A 26,379-nucleotide genomic window follows, 5' to 3' on the forward strand; every position below is an offset into this window, starting at 1 on the left:
CCTTGCAGTGTTCCAGTGACTTATTCAGTACCATGTAATAATGCATTCACTGTACCAAAACTGAAACACTTGTAAATTCACCCAGGTACGCTTCTTGCAATAGTCTAATCATTCAGTAAGTACCTAAGTACTAATGGAGTGAGGCATGCCTTAGCACATGGATTGATTCAAACGTGTTTCCAGTATGCATGGAGGCCTCTAACTACCAACACAATTGCCTTTCAGACCTTCAATTTCTCTGTCAGTATCTATAAACTCCAATAAACACTCTGTCACTTTAATTGCACACCTCCACTGACTCATTTGGCAGTAAGTACTAACCTATTCACTGCACTAGAATCCAAAATCTTAAAAAGATTCACCGAGTCACTCTTTTTGTAGTACTCTAATGATTCAGTCAGTACTCAGTTAGTTTTGCAGTGATCCAAGTGTTACTCTATGGACTGTTTCAAACGTCTACACACAATGGATGTAGGTACCTAGCCACCTACATACTTGTCTTTCACACCTTCAATATCCCAGACAGTATTCCTACAGTTCGTTTTTTGCTTGCTAAAGATTTATATGTCCGTAGGAAACAATTTCCATTTTCTCTGGCATATGCAGTGACTATTCATAAATCTCAAGGATTAAGTGTAGACAGTGCATTGGTGAACATTGGATCTACTGTATTTAAAGAGGATATGGCATATGTTGCTTTGTCACGAGTCAGAACATTATCTGGTTTGTTTTTGATTGATTTTGATGAGACAAAGGTGACTGTAGATGCAAACTGTGTAAAAGAGTATAATAGGTTAAGAAGGGTGTATACTCCAAATTTAGGTCAAGATCCTGTATTTGAGAAGCGTGTGATTGGTCAAAAAAGAATAATTGAGAATATCTGTTCTGAAGGTGTCGAGAAGGGAATAGAACAAGATAATGTTGTGATTGCAAGTAAAAAGAAATTGGACACTGTTGAAGAGGTTGTTGGTTATCAGTTTGAAAATAGTTCAGGTGTCAACTGCTTTGCTAATGTAGTGGTCAATGTTGTTTTTTATCTTGAAGTTTGGAAGAACAAATTATGCAGAATCGGCAAAAAAGATTTTGTTCTCTGTTGCATTCTGTTTATGAAAAATTGACATCAGATACAAGTAAAATACAATCTGTTTCAGATGTTCGTAATCTTTTGGATGTGTGTTCTGGTTCTACACAATTTACACAAAATATCCAACAAGATGCTCAGGAATTTTTAATGTATATGCTTACCATTTTTGAAAATGAAGGTGTAGAAATAGAAAATATCTTTGGCCTTTCTTACAAATGGGAACATCATTGTGAAAATTGCATGGATACATGTTCCACTAATGTAGACACTGAAAGATTTCTGTATTTAACATTACCAGACTGTAAATCAGTGTCTTTCAATAAATTAGTTAAAGGTGCAAATCAAAACATGGAGTGTAGCCAATGTAAATCAGAAATGTTATCCACATTATTTTTAACAAAATATGGACAATACATAATTTTAATGATGCAACGTTGTACAGCTGATGGAAGAAAATTGGATAGTTTAATAAAGCAGTTTGTAGCAACACAACTATCAATATCAGGAAGGACTTTTGTAGCAATTGCAATAATTTTAAAATGAAGGTCCTTCCACCACATCTGGTCATTACGCTGCCTATCTAAAATGTGACAAAGACTGGACACTTTGTAATGATTCCCAGTTGGTTTTCAAACAACGTTTGCCTAGGGAATTACCTAATTCCTATCTAATATTTTTAAAGTCAAAGTTTTAGAAAGATAATTCATTCTCTGAGAAATGTATTATTATAATTTAATAGGACTACCATTGGACAATTTACATAAAAAGGAGTGCAAAAATTCCATTTGGCCTCAAGGAAAGGTATATGTTTGAATTATGGACTTTTTTGTGCTCATTGACTTGGTGAATATTTTTAAGCGACAACATTTACAGTTTTTATAAGTTAAACTTATAAAATGTTGTTAGCCATAAGCATTTCATATATGTGTGATTTGTATCTTGTGGTATTTTACTGAGAATAGCATGTTGGGTTTTTTTAAACAATCTATTTGATTGTTTTTTTTTTGCCCGCTGTTAAGTGATGAGTACGATTGAAATCACTATTTCTATTGAAATTCAATATATTCTGAGAACAGCAAAAAAGGCAAACAAATTACTTTGTTGAAATTATGCTGTGTTGTAAAAAATATATTATTACATGTTATAACTATTTTTTCTTTTCTTTACAGATCCTAATTCTAAAATAAGTAGTTTACATCAATTTACAGTGCAAAAAAAATCTGAAAAAAATGTATACCATTCTTAATTTCTATTACTGTGAAGGTAAGTTTAACAAAGTATTAATATGCAGATTGGGCAGATCTGCAAGAACCTACAAAGATTTAACAAGTTTTTAAAAACACTCGGTTTATACCTTAGTAGTTTTGAAATCTCTCTGTTATCGGACATTATGTGACCTCCACAAAAACAGGTTTGAGTGGTTCATAATATTTCCCTTTGTACCTATTGAAGGACCGCAATCATTTCAATGATTCTTGTTTGAGCAACTTTGCAGATCAAACTTTGTGCTTACCTTCTATCATTTGGAAGCAATTTTAAAACAGAAATATGTCACTTTTTGTAACATAGTTATTGCACAAGACACTCTTTCATATTTACAAAGAGAGGAAAAGGTGCTCACTGTACTTTTTCTACTCCATGTAAATACAACCTCATCATACACACCAGTTTGCGTTGAAAGATTGTTCTATAAGTGTTGTTGTGCATGATTGCACTGAATACTCATAGAACAAGACACATCTCCAGATTTATCAGAAATCATAATTCTCGATATGTGTGTGAATGCTGCTCCATTCTCTAATTGGTGTACAAAAGCACAACAAGGAATATTGTTTTCTTTTCTCCTCATTTTTAAATCTTCAATGCATGCTAAAATGTTCAGCATACATTGAAGAAGAAAAATGTCTTTCTGCACAAAAACAAACAGCACATGACACAGATATTCTTGCACTATGGTGCAAGGGTGCCTGTGTCACCACATGGCTGCAATTTAAGCAGCCGTGCAGAGAGAAGCATAGATTTGCAACATATTTATGTACATACGTTGCATCCCTGTGCTTCGGAAGTACTACAGCACACTGCAGTTAAAGAGGTTACTGTGTGATGCTGCAGCACTTCCTCATAGTTCTGCACTTATACATTCACCATACGCTATTAATGCATTCATTCAGTCAATTACATACTACACATACATTCATCTAAACTTTCACACACCTACAAACAAATAAAGCTCTTTTTTTAAATCAGGAATGTTAGTTCTTACAAGAACTTTTTTTTTCTTCTTTTTTGTTTTTAATTTTTTTGTACTTTTTGGAACAATTTTGTTATTTTTTTGTTTTTTTCGAAAGGAAAAAAAGACAACAGGAGGAACAAAACAGTCAACTTCGCCCAAAAAAAAATAAACACAAGTTTAGCACTTGTGGTTTTGCTGCGCTCGGCAGATAAGTTCAATTGACTGCTCGCCATAACATAGCAGTTTGTTGCATTTAATGGTCGATGGTGATGCTGCAGAAGTGCTTGCCACTGCTGGCTGAGGCTGCTGTCGGAGTCTTCTGCATTCCTGCTTGTCCAGGTTCACAGGATGCAGAGCCTTCAGGTGTTTTAACATACTCGCAATCCCACGAGAGTATTTTTTAGATGGATCCCCTCTGGAAAGCACTCTTTGACATATTTTACATGTCACTTTAGTTGAATTAGTTTTATTTTGTCCTTCTGGGAAGGAAAACAATTTCCACACCACATAGGTGTATCTTTCTGGGCGTGGAGGTTCCACAACAAATTCCTCATCAGACGAATGGTCTGAATCTAATGGTGGCTGCTGTCCAGAAGCCATTGTCTTCAGATAATGAAAAATTGCAAGTGTGGAAATCTTCCCCAAAAAGTTTCTTCTACTTCTAAGGTGTAAGATGTTCCTCCAAAGAAGCTCAAAGAAGAATGATTGAAAGGGGTGGGGTCTTTCAATAGTTAGATTAGGAAGTGTAATGTACTAATCAAATCTCTTTTTCTCAGGTCACATGGGATCCGCGTACTGTGCGCATAGGCGGCACGCACCGAGCGCAAATCCGCGAAATTGCATTTAAAAGGAATATTGGATTAGAAGTAAAAATATATTAATTTTATTAGTTGTTTAGATTTTGTGTTTAATTAATATTCACATGAAATACATATATATGTTTTTTGACATTTAAAATATTTTGCGGGATTCGCGCACCCATCGCGTCAAACACGCACATGACGTTTCGCGGAAGTGCGCGAGCGTTGCGTAACGTGCTTTGTACGTGTCGCGTATGGGCTTGGAGTCGCGTACCAGTCGCATAGCAATCGCGTACGAAAATACGTACCCATTGCATACCGTACGCGGATCCTACACTACAATCGTAAAATGCCAACTATGTTCCTCGCAGGGATTGAGAAAGGTGCACATAGAAGAATTACAGATATAGCTTCAACATTTTTTAACAAATATAAAAAATAGTTTTACAAATTAACAATTCAAAAAAAAAATCATTAAATTTTTTTTTTCTTTTTTAATTTTTAAAAGAATTAATTGCAAAAACTATAAAAAATGGTGAAAAACAATTTAAAAAACATATTTAAAGGAATTGACACACTAACATATAAAGATTTAGAAATCCTATGAAAATCATTAAACATCATAGCTTTAGAGATAAGTTATAGATAGGAATTAGCATTTAAAAAAGCTTTGAAATTCACTTAAAAAACCATAGGTTTCAAGTATGTTATAGTTAGGAATTAGCATTTAAAAAACCTTTGAAATTCACAGAAAAAAACGTAGGTTTGCAGGTTTGCAGAGTCGGTGGCCCCCAGTAAACGAAGGATGTTGTGCTGGATTTTATGGAGGGGGCATGACACGCTCTCGCGCACCAAACGAAGGACTGCCAGAAGTATTGGTAGCGCATCAGAGAGAAAGGGAATAGGGGAGTTTTCTCCTCTTGTAAGCTCCGCAGTGCTAACCCTTATCATGGACAGAGGCAGCATAAAAGTGCACTTGCTGTGAGAAGGAATGCGTGCACATTACAATTTGGTACGTTGTTGGGACATTGTTCATAAAACGCTATTTGGGCAAAACAGGAATATTAAGCAATGCCTCGTGATTACAAAGCATCGATGATGCATGCTGGGGGCTGTAGTTGATCCTATGGCCTCGTGACCACATGGTAAATATTGAACTCACCTGTGAGCAAGGCGTGGTGACGCCGAAACCGGTCAGGACTTGAGTTATATATATGCTGCTTCAGACAAATAAAGTCTTGTGTTTGCACAGAAGTCGGAGTGGGGCTTTATTTTTGAAGCATTGAATATGCAGGCTTCTCCGCTCCTGCAACCTGTGAGCCCACCCTGCAGAGTCGGTGGCCCCCAGTAAACGGAGGATGTTGTGCTGGATATATATATATATATATATATATATATATATATATATATATATATATATATATTACCTACTGGCAGTCGCCAGTAGGTAGTTATAGTTAGGACCTATTTTCCATAGGAAATCCGCAACATTCTATTTGGAATAACGTTGGCGCCGATTGACGAATCTTCGCAAAATTTTCCAAACTTTTGGCCAACTCTGGGCCGCTCCTATCCTGAAAATTTCACGGTGATTCGTCAAGCGGGGGCCGAGAAAAAAGTGGGGTCCCAAAACGCATTTTCCCCAGGCATTTTCCCATAGGACCTGTTGACGCAGCTACAGCCCGAACTGCTGAACGGAATTACACCAAATTTGGCAAAGAGGTAGTCCTCAGTTCAGACTCATGCCTTTTGCTTAAATGGTTTAAATCCGTTCAGTAGTTCCTGAGAAAATTAGAGTTAAATAGATAGATAGATATAGTGTTGGCAGCCATCTTGGGACCAATATACATGATAGCACCTCATTAAAAAGCATTGCATTTAATAGAAGGTTTTAAGACTTTAGTTACATTATAAATCATTTGATGATGGTACCATACTCATTTTAGGAATTGTGGTGTGTTCTAAGGTGCTTTTACCATGTGAAAAAGCCTTCTGCTGTGATATCATGAATCATGTTTGATAGAAAACTATTTTCTCATGCTTTTCCCACAGAGGTTTGGAAGGTGATCTATAAGCTAAACTGAGAGCATATTTTCTGTAAATTCACATTATCTTTCTCAGTCATGTGAGAATGAAGTCTGAAATTCTCAGTAAAACATGTATATCCAACAAGGGCAGAGACTGTCAGTTGATTCCTTTGTGTTCTACTGCAGCTTCCCAGAGTATTCTAAAAAACAACTAGAGCGCTAACAGTCCTACTTATGACAAACGTATTGCACACCTGAAGCCATCTTGATTGGAATAAAATGGTAACCCTTAAAACATTTAATTTAAAAAGGAACAAAATGAGGGGGTTCATTTTGCCATAGAAAGTATGATTAGTGCTGCAGAAAGAAAAATTAGGGCACATTTTGAGTGACTTCTCAAATCCTCTTCTATTTCATGAAAAAATTCTGACATGCAGACTGAAACATGCACTTTCAATACCAGCAGCAGACTTCCCTGGTGAGCAGTAGCTTTACTGCAGTGATCTAATAAGCAACTAGAGTGCTAACATTCTGAATTTATGGCAAATGGGTGACACATCTGAATGCCTTCTTGATAGATTCAAAGTAAAAAACTGAAAGTATTTCCTACTGAGGAGACTGCAGTAAATAAGGAAATTAGGAAACTTCATAACAAATAAATCTCCCAAGATGGCCGCTAGAGACAAAAGAGCCCAAATGTAGCCCAAATATCACCCAGATGTAGCCCACATGTAGCCCAATGACAGAAGTGTGCAAAACACTTATTTTTTGTGTATTTGCAGTTTTATATAGTGCAGACTTGTCAGGTACTGGAGTGGTTTACATGAGCATTGGTTACATCACACAAGATCAAATTCATTTTGGTTGTAGACATGGGGAGATTAAGTGATTTGACCAGAATCATAGAATTTTGAGAAGAAGCAGAAACTCCAACCTGGTTCCCCAGTTGCAAAGTCTGCAGCTCTGGAAGTAACACCACATCCTCTCCCCTAAGTGCAACATTTAATCAAGTGGTCAACTGGATAAAAAAACATAAAGATTAAAATAATTTAAAAGTTCTTTGTCGCTATTTGAAAACTCAGAAAATATGTCCTCCTTTTAGTTTTTTAGAGCACTAACCATACTTTTGATGCAAATAAGAACCTCTCATATATGTAATTTCTAAAGGAAATGCTCTAGGTGTTACAGTTTTGATTACATCAAGATGACGTCAGGCGTTCCACACTTTTGTAATAAATATAGAATGTTAGCAATCTATGTGTTCATTGGGATACTGTTGAGAGGCAGAGGCCAGGGGCACGGACTCTGAAAATTGAAGGCAGGTAGGAGAGTGCAGAGGCAACAATTTGACCACACCGGGCAGGCAGGAAGGGCAGTGGCAGAACAACAGACTATGGAGGGCAGTGGAAAGGGGGGCAGGGGCAACAAACCAACAATACAGGACTGGCAAGAGAGGCTGTGGCAATATAATAGACCATTGTGGGCAGAAGGAAGAGGCAGTGGTAGTACAACCATACATGCCAACAGACCCGTTTCAGCCAGGAAATGTCCAATGTTTTTGAGCTCAAATGGGCTTTATTTGATCTGTCTGCTGTCTACAATCTCCTCTTTTTCAATGTAACTCAAAGGGGAAAATCAATACCCCAGTTTTTTTTCAAAATCTCCCTCTTACCAAGTTCAAAATGTTCGCAAGTATGGTACATTGGATCATGGTAGGCAGGAGGAATTGGGGTAGGGACATGGACTTGGATAACAGAGGACAAGAGGGACATGGAGAGGTGCACCAAACTGACCCTACAGGGCAGGCATCAGGGTTTGCAGCAGCACAATACACCACACAGGGCATGCGGGATGGGAGTGCAGCACAGCAATCCATAGAGAGCAATAGGGAGGGGACAGGACCATGCACATGGACAACAGAGAACCGAGGGGAAAGAGGCAATGGTAGCTAGCTGACCATAATGGACAGACAGGAGAGAAAGCTGCAGCATAACAGACCATAAAGGGCAGGAGGTACGGATCAGGGGCATTACAATGGAACAGACAAGCCAGGAGGGAGGGAATAGGGGTCTGCACATGGAAACAGAGGGCTGGGGGCAAGGAGGCAGGGCAGGAGCAGCAAGATGACCATGGAGGTCAGGCAGGATGGACACTAGAAACAAGACACACCATGGAGAGCAACAGTGAGACTATGATGACATACACACAGACCATGGAGGGAAGGTGGGAAGGGGTCAGGGGCAGCTAGCTGACCACACAGGGAAGGTGGGAGGGGCCATGGCAGCTCAGAAGACCATGCATGGCAAGCAGGAGGGTTAGTGGAAGCACAATGGCTATAATGGGCAAGAAGGAGGGTGCAGGGGCATGCACAAAGGACCATGGAGGATAGAAGGGAGTGTCAGGACCTGGGCACAGACAAGAGAGTTCAGGGGAAGAAGCCTCACAACAGACCACGCAGGGCAGGCAGGAGGAGTAGTTGCAGCACAACAGACCAGGGAGGGCAGAAGGGTGTGGCAGTAAAATGGACCATGGAGGACAGGAGGAAGGGGATAGGGGCATGGCATGTGGACTGGCAGGGTGGAGGTGGCAGGGACAGGTAACAGTCATCTCACAATGCTAGGCAGGTGGGAGGGGAGTGGCAGCTCAACAGAACACTCAGAGTAGATAGGAGTGCCAGGACCATCAAACATGGTGGGCAAAAAGGATGGAGCAGGGGCATGCACAAAGACATCGGAGAGCAGGGGGAAGGAGAATAGGGGCAGCAAGCTAAGCACAGAGGCTAAGCAGGAGGTCAATGATAGGCCATAGAATTGGGCAATGGAGGGCAGGAGGAGTGGACTGGTACATCATGCTAAATGGAGGGCAGTGGCAGCACATCAGACCATGCATGGCAGGAGGGAGGAGGCTAGTCCATGGATTCAGACAACAGAGGATAGGCAGGAGGTGGATGTGGCAACAAGGTAACTGTTCAGAGAAGGTGGGTATTAGGAACTTTATTGTTTTTAAAATGTATGTCTGTGCGAACTACTTAAAATATGAACAAGTATGCAGCATAGTCTCACTTTTATTCAGGAAGAAGAGGACGTTTGTGACTGTGACTCCGGGCTCACTTGGCAGAAACACCCCCTGACCCTCCACCCCCCATCGCAAAATGTAATGCCCGTGAAACGGGTAGGTGGACGCAGTGTTATATAGAACACAGTCCTGAGAGCATGATTGAAAATGAAAACTAGATATAGTATATGGTATAAACTATGCACCAAAAAGTGTGATATAAGATGAACCGGGGCGTGAAATATAATATGCAATACATTGTGCGCAATGACAGATTCATTGGAGAGGGCGAGATAGCACAGGCACTAGCGCGTGCTATGCGATATGCGCCTTGGAGTGTAATATGCACAGGGCAGTGTTCTGTAACCTAACTAGTCTCTAAAGTTGTAATATAAAATATGTGCTGGGAGTGTAACGTTCCATATGCACTGTGACAAAGATATGGATCCCAGATTGTAATATGTATGGCATAGCGTTGTGCGTTATAACATAGGCATCAAGGAAGGCACGTTAGATGGGGCAATATAACCCATGCGAAGGCAAGTGTGGCATGACATATTCACGGGGTGGTGTTACAGTGCACATGGGCTAGAGAGTGTCATGGCATACGCACTAGCTGGTGGAATACAACACAGAGGTGTGTGGCACTCGGCGGGCACTGGTGGGTGTAACACAGCATTGGGCTCAGCCAAGAGCACGCTGTGACTCTCAAGTGAGGTTTGTCTCCTTTCCAGAGAGTAAAATAAAAAGTATTACACATCCGGCAGTGGATGTGTGTTTTATTAACCGTGAGGGGGGTTTCTTGCATAGTTTGGCCGAATTGTTGTCGAATCGGTGGAGAAGTGTGGCTCACTGGTTAGAGTAGGCAGACCTGGAAGCAGAGGTCAGCCCAGGACCAGGGTTCAATTCCCGGCTCGGCTGGGTCTTGAGTCCATACATTGTCCATGGACTCGATAATTCTCGCTCCAGTGCATACTTGATTCATGGGTTCACACTCTGCGACTCTGGGCAATAGCTTGCTTAATCTCCACAATGGCCCCTCGCGGCGGGATGCCTGGCTTTCACCTTGTGGATGCCCTGCTGGGTTATCTCACAGGGGAATACCAGGACGGGTTCCCTAAGCAAGCGCTTAGAGACCGGTTGGTGATTTGCGCTATATAAATATCTGCACATTTACATTTACATTTACATTTACATCCCCTTTGAATGGCTTGGTTTTCGTGTGTATTAAATGTGCTCGTCAATAGCTACCCATGTTTGTATAAATAAATGACAAGGGTGTCTACTTGGAGAGTACCCACCGGCAGGGGCACCGGGATTAGGCACGGTAGGGCGTCAGACACATCAGAGCTTCACTAGCGGTGTAAATACATTCCACGTGGATTCATTCTTTGCATAGTCGCCTTTTAATGAATATCACGCAAATCGTCATGGTGATAGGTACATACGTTTTGTTCAGCATGTCCTAGGTGTTTCTATAAATATATATTTTTTTTAAATAATAAAAAACAAAGGCCGGCCCCGGGGGATGGGGTCCCTGGGGCCATAAGTGGCCTGAGGAGGAGGGCAACGCAGCCCCCCTCCTAAAGAATACAAAAAAAAGGACCTGACCCGGGGCCGCTTAAGGCCTTGGGAGGGGGGCCACACGGCCCCCTTCCAAATTTATTTTTTCAACAAAAAAATTTAGGGTGCAGGCCCTGGGGGATGGGGTCCCCAGGGCCAATAAATTAGAAAAAGAAGGGGGGCCACACAGCCCTCCTTCTTAAAAAAATAAAATAAATAAAAGACCGGCATCGCGCCGGAGGCCACGCCCCCTCCTTGCAGCACTCTGCAAACGCGCCCCCTGGCCAGTTGTAAGTTGGGGAATTAATTCCCCTTCAATAGTGAGGGTCCCTGAGGGCCAACTAGCCCAAGAGGTATCTCCAGTAGGCGCCAGGGAGCTGCGTTGCAGACAGGTGTTCTGAGGCCACGCCCCTTTTTACACCTCTATGCAACGCAGCTCTGGGGCGCTTACTGGATGTACTTGGGGGCATATTATCAAGCCAGGCGATAAAATTATCGCCGCTTTAGCGGCAGAAAGCTGCCGCTAAAACGGCGATAATGGGCTTGATAATATGCTCTATGTAATTCCAATTGAAACCCATGTTAGATGTGAAGGACATCTAACCTGAGCTTCAATTGGAAATCCATAGAGCATATTATCAAGCCCATTATCGCCGTTTTAGCGGCAGATTTCTGCCACTAAAGCGGCGATAATTTTATCGCCTGGCTTGTAAATATGGCCACTAGTAGGCTAGTTTGACCCTAGGGAGCCTTAGGATTCAAGGGGACTTAATCTCTCAACTTAGAACGGCCACAGGGCGCATTTACACAGTGGTGAAGGGAGGGAACGGGGCCTGAGGTGACATGTGCAAACATGCCCTGTGGCACGTTTTAAGTTGGGGAAATAATTCCCTTTCAATCCTGAGGGACCCTGAGGGCCAACTAGCACACCAGGTGCTTCCAGTAAGCGCCAATGCTCTGCGTTGCAGAGAGGTGGTACAGGCCGTGCCCCTTTTTACACCTCTCTGCAATGGCGCTTACTGGACGTACCTAGTGGGCTATTTTGCCCCTAGGGACCCTCAGGATTCAAGGGGACTTAATCTCCCAACTTAAAATGGCCCAGGGCGTGTTTACACAGTGGTGAAGGGAGGGGACGGGGCCTGAGTTAACATGTGCAAACACGCCCTGTGGCGCGTTTTAAGTTGGTGAAATAATTCCCCTTCAATCCTGAGGGACCCTGGGGGCCAACTAGCCCACCAGGTGCTTCCAGTAAGCGCCACTGCGTTGCAGAGAGGTGGTCTAGGCTGTGCCCCTTTTTACATCTCTCTGCAATGCAGCTCTGTTGCGCTTACTGGAGGTACCTTGTGGTCTAGTTGGACCCTAGTGACCCTCAGGATTCAAGGGGACTTAATCTCCCAACTTAAAATGGCCACAGGGCGTGTTTACACAGTGGGGAAGGGAGGGGACGGGGCCTGAGGTGACGTGTGCAAACACGACCTGTGGCGCTTTTTAAGAGGTAGTTTTAATCCCCTGCCCTATTATATACTAGGGGCTTACAGAGGAGGTCATGCTAATCACAGAAGGACCCCAACTCATAGTGTTCCCTAGTGTATGTAGGTGTTTTCACTGTATTCTGAGTGTCTTTTAACATAGCACTGGCTCTAGGACTGGTTAGTCAGACTCAGTTACCACCAGTATCCGTCTGAAAAAGTTGAGGGTACAGGGTGATTTTGCAACAAGGCTTTTTTCTGCTCTTCTGTTTGTTCTTTCTGCACGTTATCCTTCTTCCTGCACTTTTCTTCGTCTTTGAGGACTTCTGTTGCTTCTTTCTGCATTTCTGTTTTTTTTTCGTTCTGTGCGTTTTTTCTACTTTCTTCACATGTCCTATCTCTGTAGGCATAGTTAGAAATTAGCATTTAAAAAACCTTTGAAATTCACTGAAAAAACCATAGGTTTCAGGCACGTTATAGTTAGGAATTAGCATTTAAAAACATTAAAATTCACAGAGAAACCATAGGTTTCAGGGGCGTTATAGTTAGCTGGACTTTTCACTCGTACAAAACCATTGAAATTCCCCCGTTGTAGTTAGTTCAGCTAACTATAACTCGCGTGCCCGCAATGCACTGCTGATGACGTCATATATTACATCACTTATGACATGGTCAGTGACATCACTCATGACATCACTGATGACATCTCAAATGACATGACTGATGACATCACTGATGACATCATCCTTGTGATAGAGTGTCAGACCACCTCTCCCCCTAATATAACCTTTGATACACACATTCAAAAATAGAAATTAATATTTTCAAAACAACGGACATACCAATACCAACAACAACCTATTCAGTAATTCTAAGATCCACATACACATCCACTCTTTCACCAACAGTCCTATACAGTCACTCGTACATGTACTCACTCATCATATGTACTCATACACCTATACATCCTGTTACACAAATCCACTCATCCATAGAGTTACTCACACACATAGTCACTCATGCTAATAAAGAATCAAACATCCATTTACTTGCATATACAGTTCTACACACACCACCACACTTACTTCTACAGAAACATACACATACTTAGTCTTTTAAACAATCACTTATAGAAACAAATACTTATTCATACAGGAACTCTTCCAATCTCTCACTCTCACATATACTCACTTATATACACCAATAGTCACATATACTAGTTTAAAACATATGTAGTTACTCATAAAGACACTATTGAGACAGCCATTCACTCACTAACACACCCATGCACACACTCATCCACCCATACAGTCCTGCACACATGCTGTCTTCAACACATACAAACAGTGACTCACTCATTCATGCACCTATGCACTACGTAATACCCCCACCGAACCATACAGACACTCATACACTCATACTGATTCTCAAAAAACCAACTAATAACCTATATAGACACTCATGTAGCTACTCACCAACCCATGCAGCCACTTATACACAAAGTGAGTGACTGATACAGATATTTACATATTTAAACATTACTCACTAAGCCATGTATTCACTAAGATACACTTAATCAGTCAGTTATACAATCAATTTTTCAAAAACAAATCATCCATTTAGACACTTATATACCCATTTATTCTTCCATCGACCTTGAGATATACATATATAAAACATATGTAATTTTCAGAAAAACACACATTCACTGGATGATGTCATCAGTGATGTCATTTGAGATGTCATCAGTGATGTCATGAGTGATGTCACTGACCATGTCATAAGTGATGTAATATATGACGTCATCAGCAGTGCATTGCGGGCGCGCGAGTTATAGTTAGCTGAACTAACTATAACGGGGGAATTTCAATGATTTGTACGAGTGAAAAGTCCAGCTAACTATAAAGCCCCTGAAACCTATGGTTTTTTCAGTGAATTTCTAAGGTTTTTTAAATGCTAATTCCTAACTATAACGTGCCTGAAACCTATCATTTTTTCAGTGAATATATATATATATATATGTGCAGTAAGATGCTCAAATCATGCTGAACTGTGTAATTTGTTATAGACTACGACTGTTAGATTTTCCTCGGCATACATAAGCCATATTTTAAACTGTCACGTGTTAAAAATGGGAGGCCGAACAGGCAATGGTAAATCTTCCTGTTAAAATTATATGGGTGACAAGTTTGCTTGTGGTGGTTCTATTTGGGCATTCAGAATCGTCCACAATATCACAAAGGTCTGCCTCCATTGACATCATCTACAGCTAAGTAAAGCCACTAAGGTGTCTATGGTATGCTCTCTACATTTCTTTACTATAATGCACGGGGACCTGTTATGGTACAAAGATCACGTTCCCTGCATTGTAATCTTCCTCCTGATGCATGACAGACTGCACTTTAATATGCATATCTGACAGTCTCTAAATTCCCTCATTCAATTCAATGATAAAGAGGATTGGTTATTCATGTTCTGTTCCAAACCCTTCCAACAAATGAAACTAGGGAAATACATTTATTATTCCCTATAGCTTTCGGTCTCCTTCTTTTTCAGCCTGTCTGCACGCAGTTCATGTTGATTCCTCTATGTATTTGCTCTCTCTTTGTGCTGGATCTATTTTCAGATAGGTGTTCCCTGGTGTTGGACCTGACCCTTTTTTCAGGGTTATCCCCAAATGTTTTGCTTTCCTTCTGTATTTTTTCTGACTTGTTTTTGTTGGCTTTAGGTTTCTGGGCACTTTATCACTGCAACACAGTGCTAAACTGCATGTTCTTCCTCCTTTAAACATGGTATGATTGGCCTACACCTCTTTGGCATATTTAATCTACCTGTAAGCCCCATGTACAGTGGTATCCTATATACCCTGGGCCTATAAATTAAATGCTACTAGTGGGCCTGCAGCGTTGCTTGCGACAGCCACAGATGTAGCCTTTGAAACTTGTCTCTGGCTTGCCACTGCCAGGCCTGTGTGTGCAGTTTACTGCCAAAGTGGCTTGGCATTTAAAGTTACTTGCCAAGTCTGAAACTCTCCTTTTTCCACATGTAGGTCACCCCTATGGCAGGCCCAAGGTAGCTCTAGTGGCAAGGTGCTATGTAGGAAAAAAATAGGACATGTGCCTTCGTTGTGTGACATGTCCTGGTAATGACAAATGACCTATTTGGTTTCCACTCCTGTGAGGCCTACTGCTCTCATAGGTTTGCATTGGGAATTCCCAGATATGATTTTCAGTGGTCATTTCTGATCTGGAAGGAGTAGCATTGCCATGTTTCGTATGTTTGGAATAGTGGTGATAAATCCTGCTTATTGGTGAAGGTGGATTTTTCGTTACTATTTTAGAAATGCCACTTTTAGGAAGTGGGCATTTCTATGTGCTTATGACTGTTTGTGGCATATCAGCAACAGACGGCGATAAATATCGCAAAGCGCGCTTAGCGCTTTTATATTTATCGCCGCCTATCGCTGTAATTTATCGCCCGGATAACGCGTTATTAACAACGCGTTACTCCAGGGCGATACATTTTACATCAAAAGCGGCGTTATGTGGGAACATCGCTGTTAAACCAGCGATATTCCCACAGCGATAGAAGAAACATTGATGATAGGGAGATGTGGATTCAGCCACTGAATCCACCTCCCATGTCATAGATAGGGTAGTCATGAAAAACACCAGACTTAAAATACCGGCGAAAACAGCGGTTAACGCTGTTTTTTACATCGCTATGGGTGTCCTGGGCCATATTGTAAATACGGAGTAGGGCAGTTAGAGATCATTTTCCCTTAGTTTTTGCAGGGAACGCCTACTTTGCATCTCATTAGAGATGCAAAGCGAGGAGTGAACTAAACAGGAGCTGATTCAAGGAAACACGCGATAGCATATCCTTGTAAATAATGCGATATAATTATCGCCGCTTTTCGCCCAAAAACGGACGCTAAAGCAGCGATAATTAGTCATCGCCAGCCCTTGTTGATATACCCCCTTGTGCTTTGTAGTCTGACTCCAATCCACATCTAGGGTAGAGTTACGTGGATTGGAGGCTTGTACATACTTTCCAGACAGCCATCACACGGGAAGGGTTGGGTGTAACAGGGTTGCATCTGCATTCATCTGCATACTGAAATGTCTTCCTGGGCTGGGAGAGAGGGAGGTGGGGTGCACTTACATTTGTGACGGCTGGGCCCTGCCCTCACGCAAAGGCTTGTTTACAACCTACTGATATGTGAAGCCAGAGCTGGGATTGAATGGGGGTGTTGTGCACTTCTAAAAGTTCTTTTGAAGTTACCTCCACATCAAAGACATTTTGAGTATAGGTTTCAGAGGCTCTGACCACATGATTTTAGACGCTGCATTTGACTTGTAACCAGATGCTACAGGCTCTACATGCTGAACCTTGCCAGAGGACTTCAAGGAGGAACCGCCATTGGACTGAATTGCTTGTGGTGCTGACCTGTTGCCTGCTGGGCTGAGAGAAGGACTGCCACTTTGCTTCAAACACCCTAGTGCTGGCCTGCCTGCACACTGCTTTTGGGGCTCCCCTGTTGTTCCCCAGAGACTGGTTGTCTGCTTCCCACTACCCCTGTTCATTTGGAAGCCTGGGGAATGCCTTCCTTTTTGGTCCCAATCTGTGCCAAGGAAGAAGTGCGTGGTGAGCACTTCATCTCCTCCTGTCTCAGCTGGTGCCAAGAAGACTACTGCATGGGGAGCGCTTCATTGGGGATTTGACTTTGCCCCCATGGAGAAGCTGTGGTGAGCGCTCCATTGTCCTTGTTTCCCCTTATGCCAGCTTTCAGGTCTGGTTGAGCGCTGTGGTATCAGAGAAGCTGTGCAGCCTTTCTGCTCCCCCCCCTTGGGGTTGTGCTCCCTTTTATGACTGTGCCGGGAGTGCAGTGTTGTTCCCCTCTGAGAGGATGGGCTGGAAAGGAGAAGTACTGGGGTGGATTTAGGCGGACTCCTTTGTGAATGGCAAGCACGGACAAAGCTGCGTTGCCTGACAACCTTCAGCAGCTGGTTTCCCACATTCTCCTGACATGGGAGGATACCACAAGGCCTTATTCCTAGTAGCAGGAGCACAGGTGTGCTGTAAGCTAAGTTGGGAACCTAAGTTACCGCCTAACCTGTTTGAGAAGCACAGGTATGTATGTATGTATTTATCATTTGTAGAGTGCACTGTAACCCTACGGGCATCCTGGCGCTAAGACACAGCAAAATATAAACACAGCTGCATTCTAGGCAAAGCAACTGATTACGCTCTGGGAAAAAGCCAGGTCTTAATTTGCTTGCGAAACAGCAACAAATCCTGTATCTGTCTCAACTCTAGTGGAAGACTGTTCCACAGGCGCGCAGCTGCAACACTAAACGCTCGCTCCCCATAGTAGTTCTTTTTATCTTCGGGATCCTAACCAAATTAGCTGCCAAGGAGCGCAAGCTGTGCGTAGGTACATACCAGCTGAACCTACGTTGCAGCGGTCTGGGTCCAAGCCCATGAAGAGCTTTAAAAACAATGCACAAAGACTTAAACAAAATTCTTTGCCTCACCGGGAGCCAGTGCAGCTCCGCTAATGCCTGAGCAGTTGATGCATTACGAGTTCTCATTAAGACAAGCTTTGCTGCTGCTGCCTGGATATGCTGGAGCCGCAGGACCAAATAGCCAGGAGACTCAAGCAGCAAGGCATTACAGTAGTCCAGGCGGCTGAGAACAACACACCTGACTACTGTGCCTCTTACCTTAGAGGGTAAAAGTGGTAACACCTTGCGTAGGCCTCTAATAATCAACAGGCAGTTTGTGACTACTTTGTTCACATGTAACTCCAGGCTGAGTTTCTCATTAAAGCTGACCCCCAAATTATGCACTGTCTTCGCAGGTACCAGAGGTGTATCCGAGGGAAAAGGCCAGAAATTAGATGGTAGAACCATCGGCACATTGCCCACTGCGCAGTGCAAAATCTCTGTTTTGACATTATTAAATTGCAGAGCGTTGTTCCTCAGCCAAGACACCATTTCAGTCATACACTTATGGAACATTTCTTGGGAGTCAGCATGGTCCCCCTCCAAGGATACAATCAATTGCGTGTCATCAGCATAATTGACCGCCCTGATGTTATTAGCTTTAATGATCTTCACCAGTGGCCGCATATATACATAAAAACAAAATAGGGCTAATTGAAGATCCCTGTGGGACACCATTCTCATTAGGAAAAAAAGCTGATTCATACGGAGGCAGAATCACAGCCTGCCGTCTCCCTGACAGGTAAGAGCAGAGCCATTACAGAGCCAGATTTGTCCCTCCCACCTCCTCTAACCTTAGCAATAGAATGTCATGGTTAACCGTGTCGAATGCGGCGGACAGATCTAGCAATATCAAGTGTGCTGTATCAAAGTGTCCATGGCATTTATGATGATGTCTTGGTGTTTCATATATGGTTTGCACCTAACTACTGCATCTTGGGCCCTGATGTGAAGATGTATGTTGTGGTTATGCCATATACTGACAGGATAACAAATACTCTTTCAGGAGCTACATAATATGTGCGGTAATGGTGATTTGTGTGACATGTGCAACCTAACACGTTCTCTCATTGCATTCATTGGGCTGTTTTGTTAATTGCCTATTTGGGAAAGTAATGATTGATTCATTTTGTTTTGGTCTATGTCATGTGCAAAATATATACAGTATTTTTATATAATCCTGTGTGGTGTATTTGTTGTGTCACAGGTGTTGGTGTGTTGCTCAAATGCCTCTGGGATAAGCCTGACTGCTTGTGCCAAGCTACCAAGGGGGTGAGCAGGTATTATCTTGGGTGTGTAACTCCCTTACCCTAACAAGAGTGGTAGGTTCTGCCAGGCTTAGGTGCATATCCTAGCCAACGAGAAACCCCATTTCTAACACCTGGTTATATGTTCTCATGTATTTTCTCATGGTTTTGTATTTATGAGGGCAATCTGTGTAGTTATGAATGTATGTTGCCTTGATCTTCCATCTTCAGTGCCGTCCCACTTGAGGGATATTGTACACCAATGCTAGCTTGTTTGGTTACTTTATTCTCCTTATCCATATGCTTTTGGTTTGTGGCTGGAAATGGAATTTGTATATGAGAGGCACCAATGCTATACTGGAATGCTGTACGATCATCGCGTTTGATTCAGTAGTTTTGCTGCATAGATTTCTAGTGCATGAGTGCTGTCTATTGCCTATAGTTGTTTGTTTGCAGTTGATTTGGTTGATTTACACGATGATGCCAAGTTAATATGCTAATTGACATTCATATTTGCCATTGTGTGCATGAGTAGGGTATTCAGGGGCATAGTTAAAGGGCATATTTGTGTGTGTTTTTCTGCCCCATGGACCTTCTGTGAATCTTTGCTTGCACTTCATATAAATGTATATTTCAATTATTTATATGGTGATGGAGTAACTTCTCCAGTATCAGACAATGTACCAAAGAGGAGAATCCGGAATCAGACCACTGGTCTTCTGGATCCAACTTACACTCTGGTCCAAGTTTCTTACCACAGACATTAACATCTATGTTAGAAATTGGGTTTCTGATTGGTAGAGGTATGCACCCCTTGCAAGCAGGAACCACAATCCTAATCAGGATGAGTCACAACACATCCTAAATTATCCTGTGTTTGCCCTCAGGTAGCTTGGCACAAAACACTAGTTTTAACCAAACAGGCAATGTGTCAATCTTTTTTTTTTAAATTGTATTTATTGAACTTTTTTGTCAAAAGCGTCACAATTTCAGAACATTCAGCGGGCGTACAGCAATAACATGAGCAGGCATGTAAGATCATGTTTCGAATTACATATAGTTCTCTGCAATCAACTACATTCAGACAGTGATGTCAATGATACATTACGGAAGAGTAATATCAGAGCATGAGTTTACCATTTCACCATTACCTATTACAGCAAGCATGGGACGCAGCATTCTGCACATATCCATGAGGTGTGTATAGTCCAACAGGGGAACTGGGAAGGGGGAGGAACCCATCTTACATTGACTGGCGTATTCATGGGGAGGCAAGTCCTGGCTTCAGGGTGTGTCCGCAGTATCGGCAGGGTGTTCCAGCAGATACGTCTGTAGTGGGCCCCAAATGTCACGAGGGCGTGAGGAGGTAGGTAGTAATTCGGCGTAAGTGCAAAGTTGATCTTGCCATAGTATCATATCTCCTAGCCATTCTTTAAATTTGGGCGTTCGCCCCCTACCCCATCTGCAAGCAACTCGTCTTTTCGCCAGGACCAGACAAAATGACACATATTTACTGTGCTTAGCAGGAATTTGTTCGGTGTACCCCAGAATGACTACAAGTGGGGTCCTCGAGATAGGCATGGCGATCATACAATCCATAGCCAAGAGGACCCGTTGCCAGGAATTGCACACTCCCAAGCGAGGTGCAGGAAGTCAGCGTGATCCGATTTGCACCTGTCACATCTGCTTGTGTCACGCAGACCAAAGTTGTGAAGCCTAGTCGGGGTATAGTAGCTGCGATGTAAGAATCTATAGAGGATTATTCGGAGTCTGCTATTGGAGGAAACCTGTTCTGTCTTTTTGCAGCAGAAATGCCACTGCGCGTCAGTGATGTCCTGTCCCAATTCTGCCACCCATTTAACTTGATGCAGAGGAACCAATGTCTTGGGCTCAGATGGGTATGTGGGGTTACAGGCCTGAACGCCATGTCGAAGGCGAGCGTATAAGAAAGTTTCCATTGTGGTGGGTGGGGGGTCAGGGCAGAGTTCAGGAAGGGTACGAAATTTACTGTGTTTGTATAAGTCTCCCCAGCATTGGATGCTTCGTGTGCGTGCAACTTTCTTAAATAAGCCTTATTGCAATAATGTCAGCTCTGGGTGATAGGTGAGCGGAAGGAGGGGAGAATAGAGGCAGGGACCATGGGTGCGAGCAAGTATGCGGACCAGGCCTGTATCGTACAGTCTACGCAAGATTGGCAACGCTCTCGATGTTCAGCCTTAGAAAGCACAATACCATCAAGTGGAATAGGGCCCCCGAGTCAGTGTTCTGTGCCGACATGGGGAGTATAGCGAGGTAGGTGAAACCAAAAATGGGCATAATGTGCCTGGGCGCATATATAGTAAAGCTCAAGGTTAGGAATGTCAAAACCTCCATGTGAGTATGGCCGCATGAGTGTGTCCCACTGTATGCGCGGTTGTTTCCACCCCATACCAGGCGGATCAATTCAGAGCGGAGGGAGGCGAAGAAATGTCGTCCGGGGTCATAGGGGATATTGAGGAATAAATACAAAAACTTGGGAAGTACTATCATTTTAATAAGGGATATGCGGCCAGCCATGGTCAAGGGGAGGGCGATCCACCGATTAATGCATCCTTTAATGTGCTCAATTGCACACCCATAGTTGATTCTCATTAACTCATCCCTGCCTGTCGTAACTCAGATCCCCAAGTATTTAACTTCATCATCGCACCAGGCAATGGGAAAGTCCATGTCAAACCGAGTGACGGAGATGGTTAACGGGAAGATCTGTGATTTGGACCAGTTAATATGAATTCCAGATTGACCTCCGAATATAACAACTTCGCGGTGCAACGGATTAAGATTTTGAAGAGGTTCTTTAATGTATAATATGACATCATCGGCGTAAAGGAAAATAAGTATTGGGCGGAGGAGACAGCGTAGACCCACATGATGGTAGTGTTGTCTGATTTTGGACGCCAAGGTTTTCATAACCAAAGCAAAAAGGAGTGGGGAAAGTGGGCACCCTTGCCGAGTGCCCCAAGAGAGATATCGGGGACGAAGTGTGACCATCGATCAAGACTTTCGCCATTGGAGAAGTATATAAAAGCTGAATCCATGATATAAAACCTGTGGGAAGGCCCATGCACTGCAGGACGGTGAAGAGGTAATCCCACTCCACCGAATCGAAGGCTTTAGAGGCATCGAGGAACACCGCTACAAGCGCCAGCTGTGGGTCTACAGTCTGTAGGATAGAGAATAGTGTCCTAAGATTGTGGGAAGTAGCTCTGCCAGGGATAAAGCCTGACTGGTCTGGGAGTACCAGCCTGTCCATCAGTAGGCGTAGACAATTCGCCACCAGTTTAGCAAGGATTTTTGCATCTGTGTTTATGAGGGAGAGCGGCCGATAAGACTCGCACCGATCTGCAGGTTTGCCCGGTTTTAATAGGGATGTAATGAGTGCCTCCCTCATCGAGGCTGGCAGAATCTGTGTTTCCTGTGCTTCCAAAAAAACCTCTTTCAATACTGGAAGCAACTGGTCAATGTAGGTTTTGTAGAATTCGAAGGGGAGGCCATCGGATCCCGGCGCCTTCCCCGACTTCATTTGCATGATAGCTTCACTCAGCTCGTCATCCTCAAGTGGCGCTGCTAAAAATTCACGCTGAGATTCACCCAGCCACCTGAGGGCTCTATCTTCGAGATAGGGAGTAAAATCAGGCGGGGATGTGCGTTTTGAGCTGTATAGGTCTTCATAGTATGTGGAAAATGTGTTCGAAATGTCCAGACTATCTCTACGGTGTGTCCCAGCGCTATCTATCACATCTAGGACGTAATTAGAAAAGCGAGGTTGTTTGACAGTGTTCACCAACGCCCGACCAGGCCTCTCGCCTTCCCCATATCTACGAGCGATAAAATATTTGCCCCAGAACTTCATTTCACATTCTGCAGTAGCAGTATAGTCCGTGAGTTTTTCATGGAGCTCGGCCTTCTGGGCACCAGAGGTGGTATTCCACATATCTGTTTCGAGTTGTTTGATTTCAGCTTCTTGGCGTCTCAGGTTTCGCCTAATATCGCGGAGAAACCCAAAACTTTTGGAAATGCATATACCCCTTACAGTGACTTTAAAAGCCTCCCAAAATGTGCCCATATGTTCAACAGAGCCTTTATTTCTAGTAAAAAAATCTGCAATGTCTTCCCCCAACTCAGCTTGGAAGACCGTGTCTAGGAGCGCCTCCGGCACTAGCCGCCAGCAGCGCGGGTTGGCAATGGAGTTAGGAGGAATCAGTTCTAGGTACACCGGCGCATGGTTGGAGTATGTGCGGGGCAGATGTTTAGCAGTTTGGATCCAAGGGGTCACACCTCGAGAGCAGATCCAGTAGTCTAAGCGTGACCATGTCGTCTGCCCTGTCGTTTAATAGGTGCCCTCCCTATCTACAGGGTGTATATAGTGCCACACGTCTACGAGGCCCTGCTCCATGAGCAGTCCCGCCAAGGCTTCATGTGCATTGGTATAATGGTGCGGAAGAGAGCTGGAACGGTCCATTGATGGGCATAAAGCAGTGTTAAAGTGCCCAAATCCCCACCCCATGCAACATATGTGGAGCCTATTTGAAGTATGTGGCCCCAGAGGGCGGTGAAATAGTCAGTATCATCTGTGTTTGGACCATAACTACAGGCGAAAGTGATCGATTGCATGCCCAGCACTCCCCAGAGAATGCAACTGCGACCAGAGGGGTCACTGTGCCTACCACCCAATTTGAACGTGTATTTTGTTTGACTAATATGAGCGTGCCCAGTGAATATGTTGAGTATGAAGAGAACACTCTTACAGAGGCCCATTTACTGCCAAAGCAAGAAAGACGGCGGGTCCATATGTGCTTCTTGGAGCATGGCTATTTATATGTGGTGCCTATCTAAATACGCTAGTATTTGTCTCCATTTGCAGGGATTACCAAGGCCTCTGAGATTCCACGTGAGTAACTTGATGCAGAGCTTGTCAGTTTGTGTTGTCATTGCAGATATGGTGAGGCATGATGATGAATATATGGGTGCCTAAATGTAGCAAAGCTTCTTCTAAGATGACTGTCATGTCGAGCTGTAATCGTCCAATATGTGACAAAACAGTGAAACAAACATCCCCCTCCCCCTCCTACCTCCCCCCAAAAAAGAAAGAACCCACAATGAAAGAAATCATAACCACCCGCCAACATCAATGCCTCCCCCACCCACAAAGGCACCCCAATCGTGTCGGTATTTGGTTGCCCTCCCACTGCCACCAAACATCCCGGCCAGTGTAGTCTACTCAGACAAGGCCTGCAGCATAAAAGAAAAACATAACATGAAAAAACATACCAATAGCAATAGTATGGGGGATCTCCCATAGGGGGGCGCAAGAGGCAGTAATCCCTTCCCATGACCCAACTCTAAGTGCATTGCAGACCCTGGGTGTCAACCCATGTGGGTGAATAGAGCGTTATAAGGGGGGAGGTGCTTGGTGACACGGCCAGGACTTCTACCAGCAGTACAGGCAGGACAACATTGGAATGTAACATGAACCATAGTCAATAGCCAAAGCCGCCAGGGCACTTATCTGTCCGTATCTACCCAGCCGGAAAAAACAGTTCCATCCAAAGGCAATGTCTGAAAGGCATATCACTGTCAGGCACCAAAAAGTGACATACGGGCCTGCCGCGCCCCGTTATGACATGATGATGTCCAACTAGGGCACATGCTACTTGCAAAGAGCGGTCCCGGTGAGGAGCATACCATATCCGCTCGGTCAACAGATAGAGAAGGAGACCTAGAGGGGCGATCTCAGCGTGGCAAACATTTCAATAAATTTTTTAAGACATCCTCAACTTGCTGCGAATGCGTGCAGAAAGTCCGTTTGCCACCGTGCGTGATTCGAAGCCTTGCAGGATACAGGAGAGCATACTCAATTTGAGGCCTTGCGGAGTTACTGTTTGACATTGAGGAACTTACGGCGTGCCTCCTGTACCGTCAGTGTGAAATCGGGGTAGATGGTAAAGGTATTCCCTTCGAATTGCAGTGGCTTTAGTTCGCGGGCCTTTTGGAGTAAAACGTCCTGGTCCCGATAATTAAGAAGCCGGGCTATGATGAGTCTCGGGATCTCAGGGAGCGGTGTGCACGTTCAACCACCAAGTGTGGTGAAAAAGAGTCCGCATCAAACGAGACCTTCAGAAGGCGCTCAATATATTCCTCCATGCGTCCTTTATTCGTACTCTCAGGGTTTCCTACTATGCGATTATTATTGCGACGGCTTCTGGCTTCAATATCCTCATTTTTAGCCACAATAACTTTCAACAGTTTGTCCATTTGCATCACCTGAGCTTGTACCTGTGAAGTGACGTCCTCGTTCTCGGAGATACGGTGCTCAGCCTCCTTCAATTGCCCATCATGCATGTCCACTTTTTGTACCAGGAGGTCCAGGCGAGTGTTCATAGTGTCCATCTTCCCGGACAAGTCGGATAGACTCTGCTGGAAAGCCAGGAGTAGGGTTTTGACGTCGTCTGCTGAGGATTGTGAGGGAGTTTGCGTTTGGTCCATATTAGCTGGTTCAGGGTCTGCAGAGGTCGAGCGCGTTGCGACGTTTTTAGTGTCGAAAGTCAGTCTCGGCTGACGCCCATCAGGCTTCCCCATGTCTCCACTCCCTCGACCCAGGTGAAATCACAGTGTGGGGGACCAGTAGGTACAGTATAGGCTTTACAAGCGCGGCGTCCCTACACCTGGATGGTAACACAGAGTATACCTGGGAAGTGGGAGCAACGCAGAGCAGGGCAGTGGCAGGAGTATGGTGGCCTGATCCAGGAACATACAGCACCAAACAGTTCCAAGCCCTTACAGTGTGCCACAGCAAGCAGCAGTCGGGGGGTCCCATTGTCCAGCAACATCCCAATGGGCAGTGTGGCGAGTATCAATGAGCCAGTAGCCAGGGAGGTCAGACATTCTGCGGCGGACGTGTCCCGCTCTCAAATGCCACAGGGCAGGCAGACTGAGGTTGAAAACACAACAGGGATCATAAGGAACGGCAGTGGTAGATTGGCGATATCTGCAGTGATTTGCAATGGTGCCCACAATGTCATGTCAGGTGGCTGTATTACAAAGGGTCAGTGCTGTGGGGTGGACAAAAATGGCACGTCGCGTACCGGGGGTTATCAACCATGCATTGATTTTATGCTCACATGTCACTCCGTTGTTGGGGTAGGGAGGCACTGTGAAGTTTCCGGCATCAGCAGAGCCCACGTTTCGGAGGAGACTGGCGTGCTGTAGCTAGGCCCCAGTGCAGATTCACCCCAATTGCGGCCTACCATCTCGTGGAAATCTCGGAGCTCAGGTGAGGGTGACAGTCGACCAGATCCACTGTCGCAGTCCCAACAACCGCATCCAATGCAGTTAGTGCCTCATGGAATATGATCG

This window comes from Triturus cristatus, chromosome 6, assembly GCF_964204655.1.
Source record: "Triturus cristatus chromosome 6, aTriCri1.1, whole genome shotgun sequence".
NCBI classification, from domain to species: Eukaryota; Metazoa; Chordata; class Amphibia; order Caudata; family Salamandridae; genus Triturus; species Triturus cristatus.